Below are 13321 nucleotides of genomic sequence, written 5' to 3'. Positions count from 1 at the left end.
CGATTCTTAAACCAAACCTAAAACGACAAAAAACGAGAAAACGCAAATATTAGGATTTTTCACGTTCTGGTAACTAAACACAAAATATACATATAAATATGTGCATATGTATGCATGTACATAAGTATATAAGGTAAAATTCGCTTCCTAAGTTTTTAATTTGCTTACGATAACCTGAATACTTAAAGCAACTTTTGAAATTGTATGTCTTCTCGCGGCAAAGTAATGTCTTTATTCGAATGGTAGCAAAAAAACATTATTCCCATGGCAATACGGCAAGTGGATAAAGTAAACAATAAAGTTGAAAAATATACAAGCAATAATGAGGAGAAGCAATTTCTTAATTTTTTTTTTTTTAATGCTGCCTCTTGTTTATGCAAGTACACACAAAAATCAGAAGATGAATTGCAGAAAAAAGTATATTCAAAGAGTCGCGCGATTTATTGGATCTGGAATTCAACACCATGAGCTCTGGCAATGTAGTTTAGGTTAACGCCATCTTATAATTTTATGAAGCAGATTGAGCCGAGTAATATCCCTTTGATCCTTAATATTTACTATTTTTCTTTTGCTTATTTAATATTCATTAATTTTTTATAGCATATTCTAGTGTAAATCCGATTTAAAAATTTTCTGCAAATTTAAAAAAGAAAAAGAAAGTCCCAAATTGGTGCGCTGTCCTAATGACCTGCAGTGAATAAGTTAATAATATTTTTAGAAAAATTTCGAATATGCAGTTTTGTAGTCCATTTACGATTTTTTATACAAAGTGTGTTCGACAAAATTCTTATATGGAAGAAAATGGGCAGCACCGTTAACTAAAGAAAATACAAAAAATTAACGGTATTCTGTAAGAACTTGAAACTTGCAGAATAGCACATATATTATTTTTCATATTTGTTAAATTTGCATAAAATTTTAAAATCGGACTTACACGGAGAATATTCTGTGGAAAAGGATATTCAATTGCATCGCACTGAACGTCAAATATACTAGAGAATATCTTAAACCCAAATGAATTAAAGAATCTATTGTCCTTGGGCAGATGCCCGATAGACGATATCCAAAGTATCTTTCCTGCAAAGGCATATGCGTTCATTATATATGTAAGTTCATAGCTAATTGGTATGGATATATATAAGCCACCCCTTGACTTTGAGAGGCGGTAAATTTTGAAACTTAAATTTAGATAAGTGCAGGTTTATTAATTTAATACCGGTTATCTAAAGCTTTCTAAATTTTACACATATTTTTGAAGAATCCGGCCTACTATTTCAAACTAATTCGGTTATTGGCTATCAACTATGCCTAAAACTTTGCCACAGAAACTTAATTTAGGCCAACACCTCTTTTTGCAACGCCCTTTTATGCTATTCAACCCTTTTCAGCAGTGATCAGCTGCAATTTTGTTCCCAATTAAATCTTTGAATTTTTCACAACATCACTGGATAAGGGTAAAAATTCCTCAAGTGTACCCGCCTAAAATTTTATTTGGCCAATTATGCTACAACTCCACCAAATCGTAGTGTTAGTGAGCCTGTTTGAGGTCTGTGAAGAGATTCAAAATCTTCATTTTTACCGCGAGCACGAATATTAAAATTGTTATAACTTTTACTTCTTAGAGGGGCTCCGTTTTAGTTTTCTACGTCTGCTTTAGAAAGCATTTTTATCAGCCGATTATCCGATCAAAATATTAGTAAAAAATTATTTTTTTATTTTTATTTTTTATTTTAGGTTTGAGTGGGAGACCGCCAAACGAATAGTGTGCAAACTTCAACCATTTCAAATCTAATTTGAATAAAAAATTTTGTAGCGTTGAGTAATAGTTTGAGCCTCCTTTAAATTAATACATTGCCGGTGATCGAATAAAATTCGATTCGAGATTTCTTTTTGAGACATGATTTAATAATAAAAGGTTTTCTCAGAAAACAGTTTTCTCATTACCTTTTGACAAAATCGGCTCCCTTAGCAAGACACTGTGTGTCAGTTCGTGTGTGTGTGCAAAGCGTTTGTAAGGGAGTTAAGGGAGTGTCAAAACTCGACTGTCAATAATGAGCAAACCTTTAATTATTGAATCATGTTTTTGAGATAACGGCATTCAGTAGAAGTTTGCTTTTCAATTCAAAGCAAATTGTAGAGGAGTGAAAACAGCTATAATTTTATTTCATTCGATTCGAATCAAGGCAAATTCAAATAAGGTTGGGGTATTAGAGCAGCTGATTTCAAGGTGAATTGTACTGATTGTCAAAATGATGTGTTTGTTGTATGATTGTTGTATTCTGATTGTCATTGTGCCTATAATTTGTTAGTGTCGTCTTTTTGTTTTTGTCCTGCCGCTATCATCTTATGAATTCGCCTTTAGAGTTTCCTTCGATCACGGATGCCGCTATTCGGGCCAGTTTTATGTATAGGTTTTTTGTTGAATATTTTATTGACGTGAAATACATTTTTTATTGTTTGATATAGAAATACAATTTGTCCCAAGGCGAATTCATGCAAAGTGATAGCAGGAGTACTAAAATAAAAATTGTACACACAATGCCAGTAAGAATTAAAACAAATGTACAATAAATACATAATTTTGTCATTAAGAATCACCGAGGCGAAAATCCAGCTGCTCAGGTAACACGGTCGGTTATAAATTCGCCATTTTGTTCTAAGAATATTTGATATTGTGTCTTAAAAAAAAATCTACAAACTTCTACCATTTTTGATTGTAAAATCTAATAATTTTTTTGAAGTCCGTACACTGATTCCGTGTAATGGTGGATTGACTTGCCGCATGAAATTATGAAGATATTATTTTTGATGAATTTAATAATAATTTTAATAAAAATAATAACATTTTTAATAGAAGCAGGATAAACTAATATTTTATTGTATTTTTCAGAAATACAAATCATATAAGGAGCTTTATTTTTTACCAAAAATTAAATTTGAGTTAAATTTTTTTTTTTATAAAAAAAAATCATTGTTTTTGGGTTTTATATTTTTCATCAAAAATAATCAGCCTTATCATGAGTTTCAGTTTCCCCGAACCGGTTCACTTCTCACATTTATTTTCCATGTATTTACTATGAGCGGACGAAAAATTTTCGGGTGAATTTTTTCGGGCGAAACTCAGGATAAGTTTTTAGTTTTTTTATCGAAAATAAAGCTTGTTTTCTGAGCGTTACTTTCTCTTTGAGAAATAAAAATTATTTTTCAGTTATAGTTTTTTTTTGCAGATCGAAAAACTTAAAACGCCACATGATTCTGCATAAAATTTCGACATATGTACATTAGACTGTCCCAAGAATATATGGAAAAAATTGGTTAGCAAATCTTGATGTACATAAATACCCTCCATAATTCTGCTTTTTAGCCTAAATAGCATATATGTATATGAAATTTTATGGCCTAGGATAACGGTAACCCGAGCCGACTTTTAGTTGCAGTTTTAGTAAATAACTGGAATAAATTAATCGTCCATGTTTCAATATTTGACCGCATTTATAGTAAATCTTCATCTTTAAATTTTTAATAGGACAACAGGATATCTCCTAAGACCATCGAAAAAATTAAGTAATGGAAAATATCTTTTGCAAGTTTTATCCTTTAATATCCTTATATATAATTATAAAATATAAATAAAATTAGTATTTTTCAAAAGACATTAAAAATTAAAAATCTTGAAGGATAATATTTTTAAAGCTAATTTTTGATATGTTGCAAAAGGATAACTGAGAACGAAAGTTATAGTTGATCTTGCTTCGAATTCTTCTTTCAATTGATACCCATATACCCCAATTTTGTGTAAACTTTGGCAAAATATTATAATTTATGGTCGTTTGGAAAAAATCTTGGCTACCTGCTAAAAAAAACTAAAAACGCAGATTTACTAAATATTATACTAAATACTATTTCCGTAGGTAGTATAGTAATATCATCTTATATAGAAGCAAAATGAGTAAATTACAAAACACGCGAACCACACAAAGCTTATTCTAATAACTTTGACTGCAAGTCGCCGCGAGCTCTCAAGTAGCACATTGGTGTATAACTTGGTGTACATTTGTGAATTTCGGTACAAAATTCATAAATGTACACCAATTTATACACCAGTGTGCTACTAGAGGTGCCGTGGTCCGAATTGCATAAAATTGTATTCGGATAGTTTTTAAGAGAAAACCAATAAGATGAGGGAGTATGCGTTAAAGAAACAACTTTTTGGGACAGTCTAATGTACATGCATACATATATGTATCAGAATAACCGCCGGTTTTTCCAGCAATTTAAATAATTGTTCCCCTTTTGTCAGTTTTTATATTAAATCCAAATAAAAAATCATTTTTCACTTGCATTAGTTTGTTGAAACTGGCAGTAAAAACTATTTCTCTAAGTTTGTATATCTATAAATAATCTGACGATATAATCACAGCGCTTTGACGGTTAGTCGTCCTAGCAACCGCGGCTTACGATGCGTATACGTAACATATGAATGCTATAGATATGCATTTGCATTTATTCTATGCTAGTATGTAAATACATACCTATGTCTGTATCTTTGCAGACATGTATGAATATTATTTGCTTTTTTTTCACCACTACACTCTACAATTCTTTTGCGTTTCTCTAAGGCTTCAAAAACACTTTCATCCGTTTTTCAAATTAACTTTTTATAAGGCAACTTTTTATGCTAATAGAAAAAGAAATAAACATACATACATAAAAATCAAGAAAAAAGCAAACGGAAAAAAATCACGTGCTCTCTGCGGTTATGCATGAAATCCGCGTGACGTTTTGCATTTTGTGCTTTGTAAAAATAAAACGCGTACAAAAAGTACTTACATACATATTTCTATGAGAATATCACGGATTTTTACGTATTTATTTGTTTGCATACTTTTTACATTTCAATTTTCGTGCGTATTTTTTTCACATCTTTTTATTGTTACTGAACCGCCATCACTGGTTTGGCTTCCATTCTTGCCGCTTTATCTTTGAATCCTTGACGTACATCTGCACTACGTCTTATACAATATTTTTAGAAGCAATTCTAAGAGACTTTTGTTGAAGTTATTTTAATTTTCCACTTTTATGTAGCTGTTGCTAAGTTTGCTTGATGTGGATTTGCTGCTTATACACAGCTAAGCTTGACCTTTTATGCCTGACTGTTAGTAGCAACACCAAAACCAACACCCATTCCCATATTTATTCCCTCCATGCTTCCCTCACTGGCGCGATACTTTTGTAATATTTAAATTACAGTTAACTTTCTTTAGAGCTTCTTTTCGCGCACTTTCATTTGCTTCCTGCCTAATTAGGCGGTTTATTATAATTGTAATTAATTTTTCTTACATTGGCTTTTGCCTTGTGCTTTGTTTTTTTTTTTTTTTTTTTTTTTTTTGTGCGTAATTCAGTCTTCTTTGGCTGGTGGGGTTCTTACTTTTACTTTGCATTCATCTTTGCTGTGTTGCCATGCGCAACGTAGAAACAAGTCATCTTAGTACGCCCACCCGCGTTGGAGAAAGTTTTCTGGAAGCGTTCGTGCGGAAGTTGCAAATTGGTCTTTTAATTAAGACAAAGGCGCTGCAAAAGGCCAACAGGGTGACGGGCAAGGAAAACACGCAACGAAAAAAAGCCAATAACCAACCAGCAAAAGATGGGCTGCAGAAAATGGCAAAAGGGACTTGGCTGAAATCTTCATCTGCCAGTGTATGGACTCGTATATACAAAGCAAGAGTTTTAAAAGTAGTAATGGAAAGTAGGGGGATTTAACTTTTCGCCTGATTTCCGCTCATTTAACTAGGCCCTCTAAGGTAGAGCGAGTTTGCTCATTCAATTAATTGGCATTTGGCGAAATTTGGATTAACTTTTCTGCTTGCTTGCTGTATCAAAAAGGCCATTTCACTTTTTTTCTTGTATTTGTTTAAATAAAACAATGTTGAGTAAATAACTTAAGGGTTAAGTACTGCAAATTAACACACAAACACGCACATACACTTCTTAGTGTATACAATTTCGAAATGATGCAGGCAAGCAATGTGAAAGCGTGCTTGTTGATTGGCGCAAGTTGAGTATTCCTCTATTATTTGTTTGCTCGCTCCCAACGCTCCTCAGCGTACTCGAATTCACTGCTGTGTGGGTGGAGCTATAGCACGCTCACTAGTCGGTGGGTGGTTGCAGCCACATTGACCATTTTGTACATCAGTATGTAGGTGTATGTAAGTGTGTTATTTATTTTGTTTGTAGTTGTGCGCATTTCGGTTTGTTGAATTAAATGTTGCTGAGTTTGGCCCTTATTTGCCACCTGATTCGTTGTTATCTCTTAGCACATCAATGCGAACTCAACCCCAAACCGCCAACTGTGAGCTGCATGTTACTTATTTACCTCCGGATAACAACACTTCAGGCAGTTGGGCTCCCATCCTCGAAAGAGTAAAGAAAATAATTTAAAATCAACAAAAGTGTTGCCCGTATTTTTCTAACTTTTAATTGTGAAACACAAAAATGTTTACCGCTGTTGTTATTCTTAGGTTACTAGTTGGTATTTTATCAATTTTGTTTATGTTGTTGTTATTGTTGCTGTGCGCATAAATACATTCTGTGTAAATGCAGTTCAAAAATATGTACATTGTATTTATTTTTGAAGCTGACGAATTCAAGTGCAGTGGAGTATATTTTTTTTAGAAAAATATATATGTATACTAGTATATTGTTTAAAAATAGCTATGAAATCAACAAACCGATATTTTGTTCGCCGAACTCAGTTTCATTGAGATTGCCAACGACCATTTACACCATTTCGAAGAGGAAAAGGGCATATGAAGACTGTATTGCTGAAATATTGCGCTGTTAAATATTAAGTTAAAGACATTTTTGTTTGCTAGTGAATACCTTTACTTTTGGTAGGGTGAAATTATTTTCGTTTTAAGATTGCAATGCACATTTAACAGCTGTAAATATTTGCAGTGTTCGTAAGGGTGTACACATATAGGGGATTTACAAGACGTGTTAAGCGCCATAAAATCTTGAGCTTAAAATTTTGTATGTCAAATAATGATTAAAATGGCTGATACAAAATATGCAAAATAAATAAAGTCAAAGGATAGCACCTTGGCCAGGAGTTGGTTCTGATTACTCAAAAGTGATTAGTCGCAGCGAAGTAAGAGCAAAAGGTAGAATCCGTTAAGTACTTTCTGTGCGAATTTCTTTCACTATGAAGAAGACTCTTCAAATTTCCGAGGAGTCATTTCTTCTGCTGTTCCTTAGTTTTCTACGTTCTTTGCTGAATTTGAGTAAATTTTTCAGGGTAAATTAAATCTTAGTTGAACCAGTTAGGTTTTAATCCCTACAAAAAAAAAAATACTGCAAAAAAGTTTCCAAATATAATTTTTGTTGCCCCATAGCCATGAGGTCTAGTTAAGTGGATGGCTTAGTTAATATGTATATCGCGCTCAATCACAATCTACATATATGAATACAACATGGCATCCAGGAACTGGGTTTATCTCATTTACAAAGAAATAGCGGAGTCATTGGCAAAGAAGTGCTAGATATTCCCGCAAGGAATGGTGCTGCACATGGCCTCATTGGCCTAAGGACCTTCATCGATCTGCCTTGGAGTTCTGTTAGGCGTATTCTTCATTTCAAAAGGAGCTATTCTTCATTTCAATATAATACAAGTAAGTTTTAAGCAAAAGACAAAATCGACTTTAATTCTCATATAAAAATTTAAGAATACCCCTGATTTCTTCATGTTCCAATGATCGGATCTAAACCAAATAAGTATGAGACCACCTCTGAGGTACCACCTTTCCTTTAAAAAGGAATTATAGAAATCGGTTAACGTGGTCCAAAGTTATACGGTAACATACATTAAAAAAATATTCCGACGAATAGATAACCTCCACCTTTTTTTTAAGTCGGTTAAAAAATATGTAGCAACAGTAAAATATGTATGTATGCGTGTGAGAAATTTACAAAAATTAAATCACTTTTGCTTGGTTTCGCAAACTTTTTAATTCTAATTTAAAGTGACGTTTACCGTAAAATCCAAATCCTTCGAATATTTTTGACCAACCACTATATTCAATCGTCAGCATCATACTATGTATAAAAACATATGCATACATGTATACAAAGATGAGCGCGAGTATAGTGAAATTCATCAAGAGGCAAAATACCATGAACACCTAGGCAACCTTTGATGACATCAAAGCGAGTGCATATGTTTCTACGTACAAACATATCTACTGTTGACAAGAAGCTAAAGCAAGGCACAGCAGCATTGATGGTGGTGTTGAGATCGTTCAAATATACATGTATGTATGTATGTACATACATTTATATGCGAATTGCAGACTAATAATATAATTTACTCTAATCAAAATTTGATATAAAAATTCTTAGTCACAGTTGTCAATTCGTATTTGTCAAATTAGTGCAAGAGCGACATAAATATACATACATGCATAACTAAATATGTACACACAAATAAAATTAGAGTAGCAATAGATGCATAATATTCGATGCATGCATGCGTACAAGCTGATACTTGTACATACAGAAATGATATTTAGTATAAATGTAAGCACATGTTTATGTAAGAGTAGTAACAATACAATGAGTACAACACCCCTCTTAGCTTTTAAGATGTACGCATGTACATTTATAATTTGTATGGATGCATGTGAATTGTAGTATTTACATTTACATATGTACCATTTGTATTCGCATACATATTATGTTAATTTTCAATGTATTAGCCGCAAGCTAACTTGTTAGCTGCCTGTTGGATGAGATTAAAAATGCAAATATTTTCTATGCAATAGTATCTACGATGCGCCTACAAGAACAAATATATAGGATAAATAACTTTTAATGCAGGTGTTTTTGCGTACACTAATGTGCCTTCGAGCCATTTTAATTTCAAAAGTGGCAAGAATATATACATATATGTATGTACATTAGGGTGTCCTTAAAATCAAATGGATGATTTTTCCAGTCTCACCCCCTCATTCGGCAATAGTAGCATCAACGCAGTGGTTGGGGCTTAGGAAATCTGACATCTAAATTTGCTTCCTACATTTAAGGACCACCCTAATGTATAAAAATACTACATGCATGTCTACAACAAACACATACATGGATTGTAGATTTAAGATTAGTTATTTGAAATATGTTTCATTAATGATTTTTGATTTTGTTTATACATACGTAATTTTTAACTTCTGTAGAAAGGTATATGTACATAGACGTGGATTTTGAATAGCACAAAATGAAAGCTGAAATATTGGTCATTTAGCTCCAAAGGTAAAAATTAGATTCCTCAATAGTAAGGTTTAAACACCTTGCTTTCAAGAGTACTTATTTTTTTTTATCAAATTCACTTAAATTTTGAACTAGGTTTCTCTTAGGATACAAATTTATATTTTAAAAATGTTTCGAAAATGTTTGAAGGATTGGAGTAATTAGGCAAGTATGTTGAAATTATGTACATTGTGGTCATACGCGCATTCAAAGAAAAAAATTCCACCTATAAACAAATCTGGGCACATATTTTATGATTTCGTTATTTAAGGTGCCATAGATGGTGCGCGTCTGACTCTCCAGTCATCTGTGTACGTGTGGACTCACTTTGCGACTACATACAGTTGAGTCATTCAAAGTTATGTCGGTGTAATTAACATATATTTATTTTCACGATTAGACTTGCAAACTTATGGGCGGCATGCACGGTGCGTCTGACTTGCGAGTCGGTTTGGATGTGTTTGTGAAAATAAATATATATATATATATATATATATATACACCGTTATGACTCTGGTATGACAAATGACTCGCGAGTCTGGCGCACCATCTATGGAGCCTATAAAGGTTTATTAGCACCTACAATAAGACAACTTTAAAAAAATCCGTATGGATGTCATGACAAAATACGAGAATATTTCATTTTGCGTTCACCATATTTTGTATTGGTAAAAATTAGTTTAAGTTATGGCAATTTCGTTTCTAACAAAAAATGTCGCCTTTTCATTGCCCCTTTCTCTTTTCATGTTCGACTCTAAATTAAAGCAAAGGGTGAGAAAATTTTGTGTTTTTTTCTTAAAATGCTTTGTCAGGGGAGATGATTGCCCTGAAATTCAGATGGTTGTTTAAACCGAAAATATTATGAAACACGTGAACTAGGCAGGGGTGAGTGTAACATCAAACATATTTTTCACCGGGGAAGGACAAGATTTTATTTTCTCTTTATGCAGTTCAGAAGCTTCTTCATTGCACTATTATTCCACTACTATAGTTCCAAAAATTTAAAATTGCTTTTTTATGATTTCGATCCCAAATATCGCGAAAATAAGAGCCAACTGAATAGTTTTAAGGACAGATTCTTAATCTAAGGAAAAAATCCTATAGTAATCGGGTATTAAAGGCTCCGCCGTAAAATTTTATTGCCCAGTATTATTACTTGTGAATTCATGTTAAAAAAAAAATTAACAAAACAAATTATGTATTATAGTTTTTTATCGATTTTCCTCTGAAATCTCGTAAGGGAATCGAAGTGTTCGCAGTACGTACAATTCATCTTAGAAAATTCAGAAAAAAACGTTAATAGAGCAGTCAACCTAGTACTTGAGGTGGATAGAATTCCCTAAAGCATAAAATTATACTGCTCAGAAAATTATACTGTTTAATTAAAATTACGGAATGTCCTATCTTTAAATTCGACAGTAAATATTTTTAATCTAATCACTTTCCCGTAATCGATTGTTAAACTACATGGTTTATTTCTTATCTGACCGGAAATTTTGTTACTCATACGCCATGTATTCCCACGTTTGATCAAACATAATAACATGCAACGTAAAAATTTTAATGTACCCACAATAAATGAATCTCCAAGGTGTCTCTTAGTTTTCTACGTCCTTTTCAGAGTTTTGGTAAATTGTTTGAGTAAAAATAAAATTTTAGTAGAACAAATTAGTTGTTAATCATCACCAAAAAAAAAAATACTGGAAAAATAGTTTCTAAAATTTCGTTTGTCTCATTGCCAGAAACTCTAGTTATATGGACGGCTTAGTTAATATGAATGTCGGACTCAATCATAATCGACATATGTATGTACATAAATAAATGTGTATTACAGCGACCACCGATATCTAGTAATAAGATATGCATATATGATATTCTATACATTATAAGCGGCGGTGGGTCACACACTAAATAATTACCACAAATAAACAATTTGCAATATTGTATCAACAAACTTTCGCGGATTTTACCTCTAAACTATGTAAATATTTTAAATACCACAAAAATGCTAATTATATTTATTACATTATTAAATACTGTATTGCAGTTAGTTTCACTTAAAATAGCGCTTTTTCATTGAATACTGCTCTTCACTAAAAAAGAAACAAACACAAACATTAATTATAAAATTTTGCGGCTAATTAAAATCGGTAATATTTAAATACCCAGTTTTAGTTGATTTTTGAAATTACTTAGTTAATATTTAGGTTTTTATACATATATGAATATATAGAAAAAGAGCATACTATGTGCATATGTATGTGTTTGTTATTGCTTCATTAAAAATTAACTATTCAAACAAGCAAAAAAAGCGTATATACATATTGTCCTCTTGCCATATGTGCATACATAGCTATGTATGTATTTAGAAAAAATATCTAACAAAAAAAGACGCAGTCATAACATATTAAACCGATCAGCTTTTCAGGTCCAGTCTGACGTCGCGCACTAATCCCATAATTTTTCCAATCAACAGAATTTTCGCATTTTTTTATCATTACATTTCACACTCCTTCACTTACGGCTGTTGCCAATGCATTGTTTCAACTTTTCCATTATAGTATGTGCACACATATATTGTATTAGTGACTGCATAAAAAATACATGACTAAAGCAAAATTTTAATAACCGCAGGCTAATGGCTAACAAGCACACCAAAGCACACACACACAATTGTTGATATGTATGTATGTACAAGTACTAAGTAAGCGCTCCTAAACCGTCATCATGTCTATGCATATACATATATGTATGTATGTACATGTGTTATGTTCATTAGGCTGGTCCAAAAATGCATGAGAAAAAGTAAAGTCGGGATATGTATGCTCTCACTACCTAGGATTGTTATATACCGAGAAAAAATCCTTGTACCCCTCTTTATTTTGAAATCAAAAAATATATTTAGAGGTCGCTCAAAGCGCTCAAAGTTTTTCATGTATTTTGTATGGGAAAAAACCACTTTTCAGAGATTTTGAAGAATTCTATACCATTTCTACGAAAAGTTGTTCTTTTCCACCATATAAAATACGCGCTTTGAGCTACCTCTAAATATTTTTTGATATGGGTATAGAACAATCCTAAGGGGTGAGAGCATAAAAATTATGACTGCATTTTTATTTATTTTTTACCACCCTAATGTACATACTTATATATGTATATCAATGTAGGTATGTATGTAAATTTGCATGTGAACCATTGTATCTGCGTGTATGTTTTGAAATAGCGGTAAGCGGCCATTGTTATGAAAATGTTGGCTTAGTGGTGCAAAATATCCAAACTCAATTTTTCAAATTAAATAAACAGAAATTTTAAGCGCTTTATGGCAGCCATGGGCGCTGCGGGCGTCATACAATAAAATGAAATTTTAATATTTACACATACAACCATGCTAGTGCATAGATACATGCATACATATGTATGTAAAGACAGCTATATTTTTTTACCAGATACATTATTTTCATGCATGCCCTTTCATATTTGCAGGGTCATCGGAAAAATAATAATGGTTACATCAAATATTTTGTTGAAAATTGTGGATGCTTTCATCTAAATCAATTTGAAAGTTGACTGGTTTTCTTTAAATACTTTCACAGACGAACAGAAGTGCAAATAAAAAAAAAAATAGGCCGCAAAGTTAAAGATACCTATACCTAATGTGACCAACTATTTCATAGCTCAAAGAAGTACAGCCTAGGCTGGGGTAAGTTAACGCCGCGAGCCGATTACGAAATTTCGAATACGGCTAATTTCGAGCCCTGAGAGCTCAGTGGTTGTTCAGAAGTGCGAGCCAAAATGCTACCATCTTAGCCTCGCGAAGGCTGGACAGTCTAAAAAAAGTGTGGAGATGATTCCACTTCATCTCCCTCTTGTCAGCTGGCGCAAACGGATCAGTTGAAATTCCTAGTCTCACAGCATGAATACTAAACGCACAATGACCTGTAAGAACCCCCATCCCTAGCCCTTGAGAGGTAACGTGTTTTAAAGTGCCCTATAAAAACATTTGCTGCAGCAGAGAAACGTCTTATTT

At 32.7% G+C, this 13321-nt stretch overlaps 1 protein-coding gene across 1 annotated transcript in view; it reads right to left on the bottom strand.

Moving 5' to 3' along the window:
• LOC118741585 (homeobox protein goosecoid-like) overlaps nucleotides 1–13321 on the bottom strand; it is a 94233-nt gene that overhangs the window by 724 nt on the left and 80188 nt on the right. The window lies entirely within an intron of this gene.

Source organism: Rhagoletis pomonella, unplaced genomic scaffold, assembly GCF_013731165.1.
Source record: "Rhagoletis pomonella isolate Grant_MI unplaced genomic scaffold, Rhpom_1.0 Rhpom_scaffold_00006, whole genome shotgun sequence".
In the NCBI taxonomy this organism is placed as follows: Eukaryota; Metazoa; Arthropoda; class Insecta; order Diptera; family Tephritidae; genus Rhagoletis; species Rhagoletis pomonella.
This window is presented reverse-complemented; position numbering and strand designations above follow the sequence as displayed.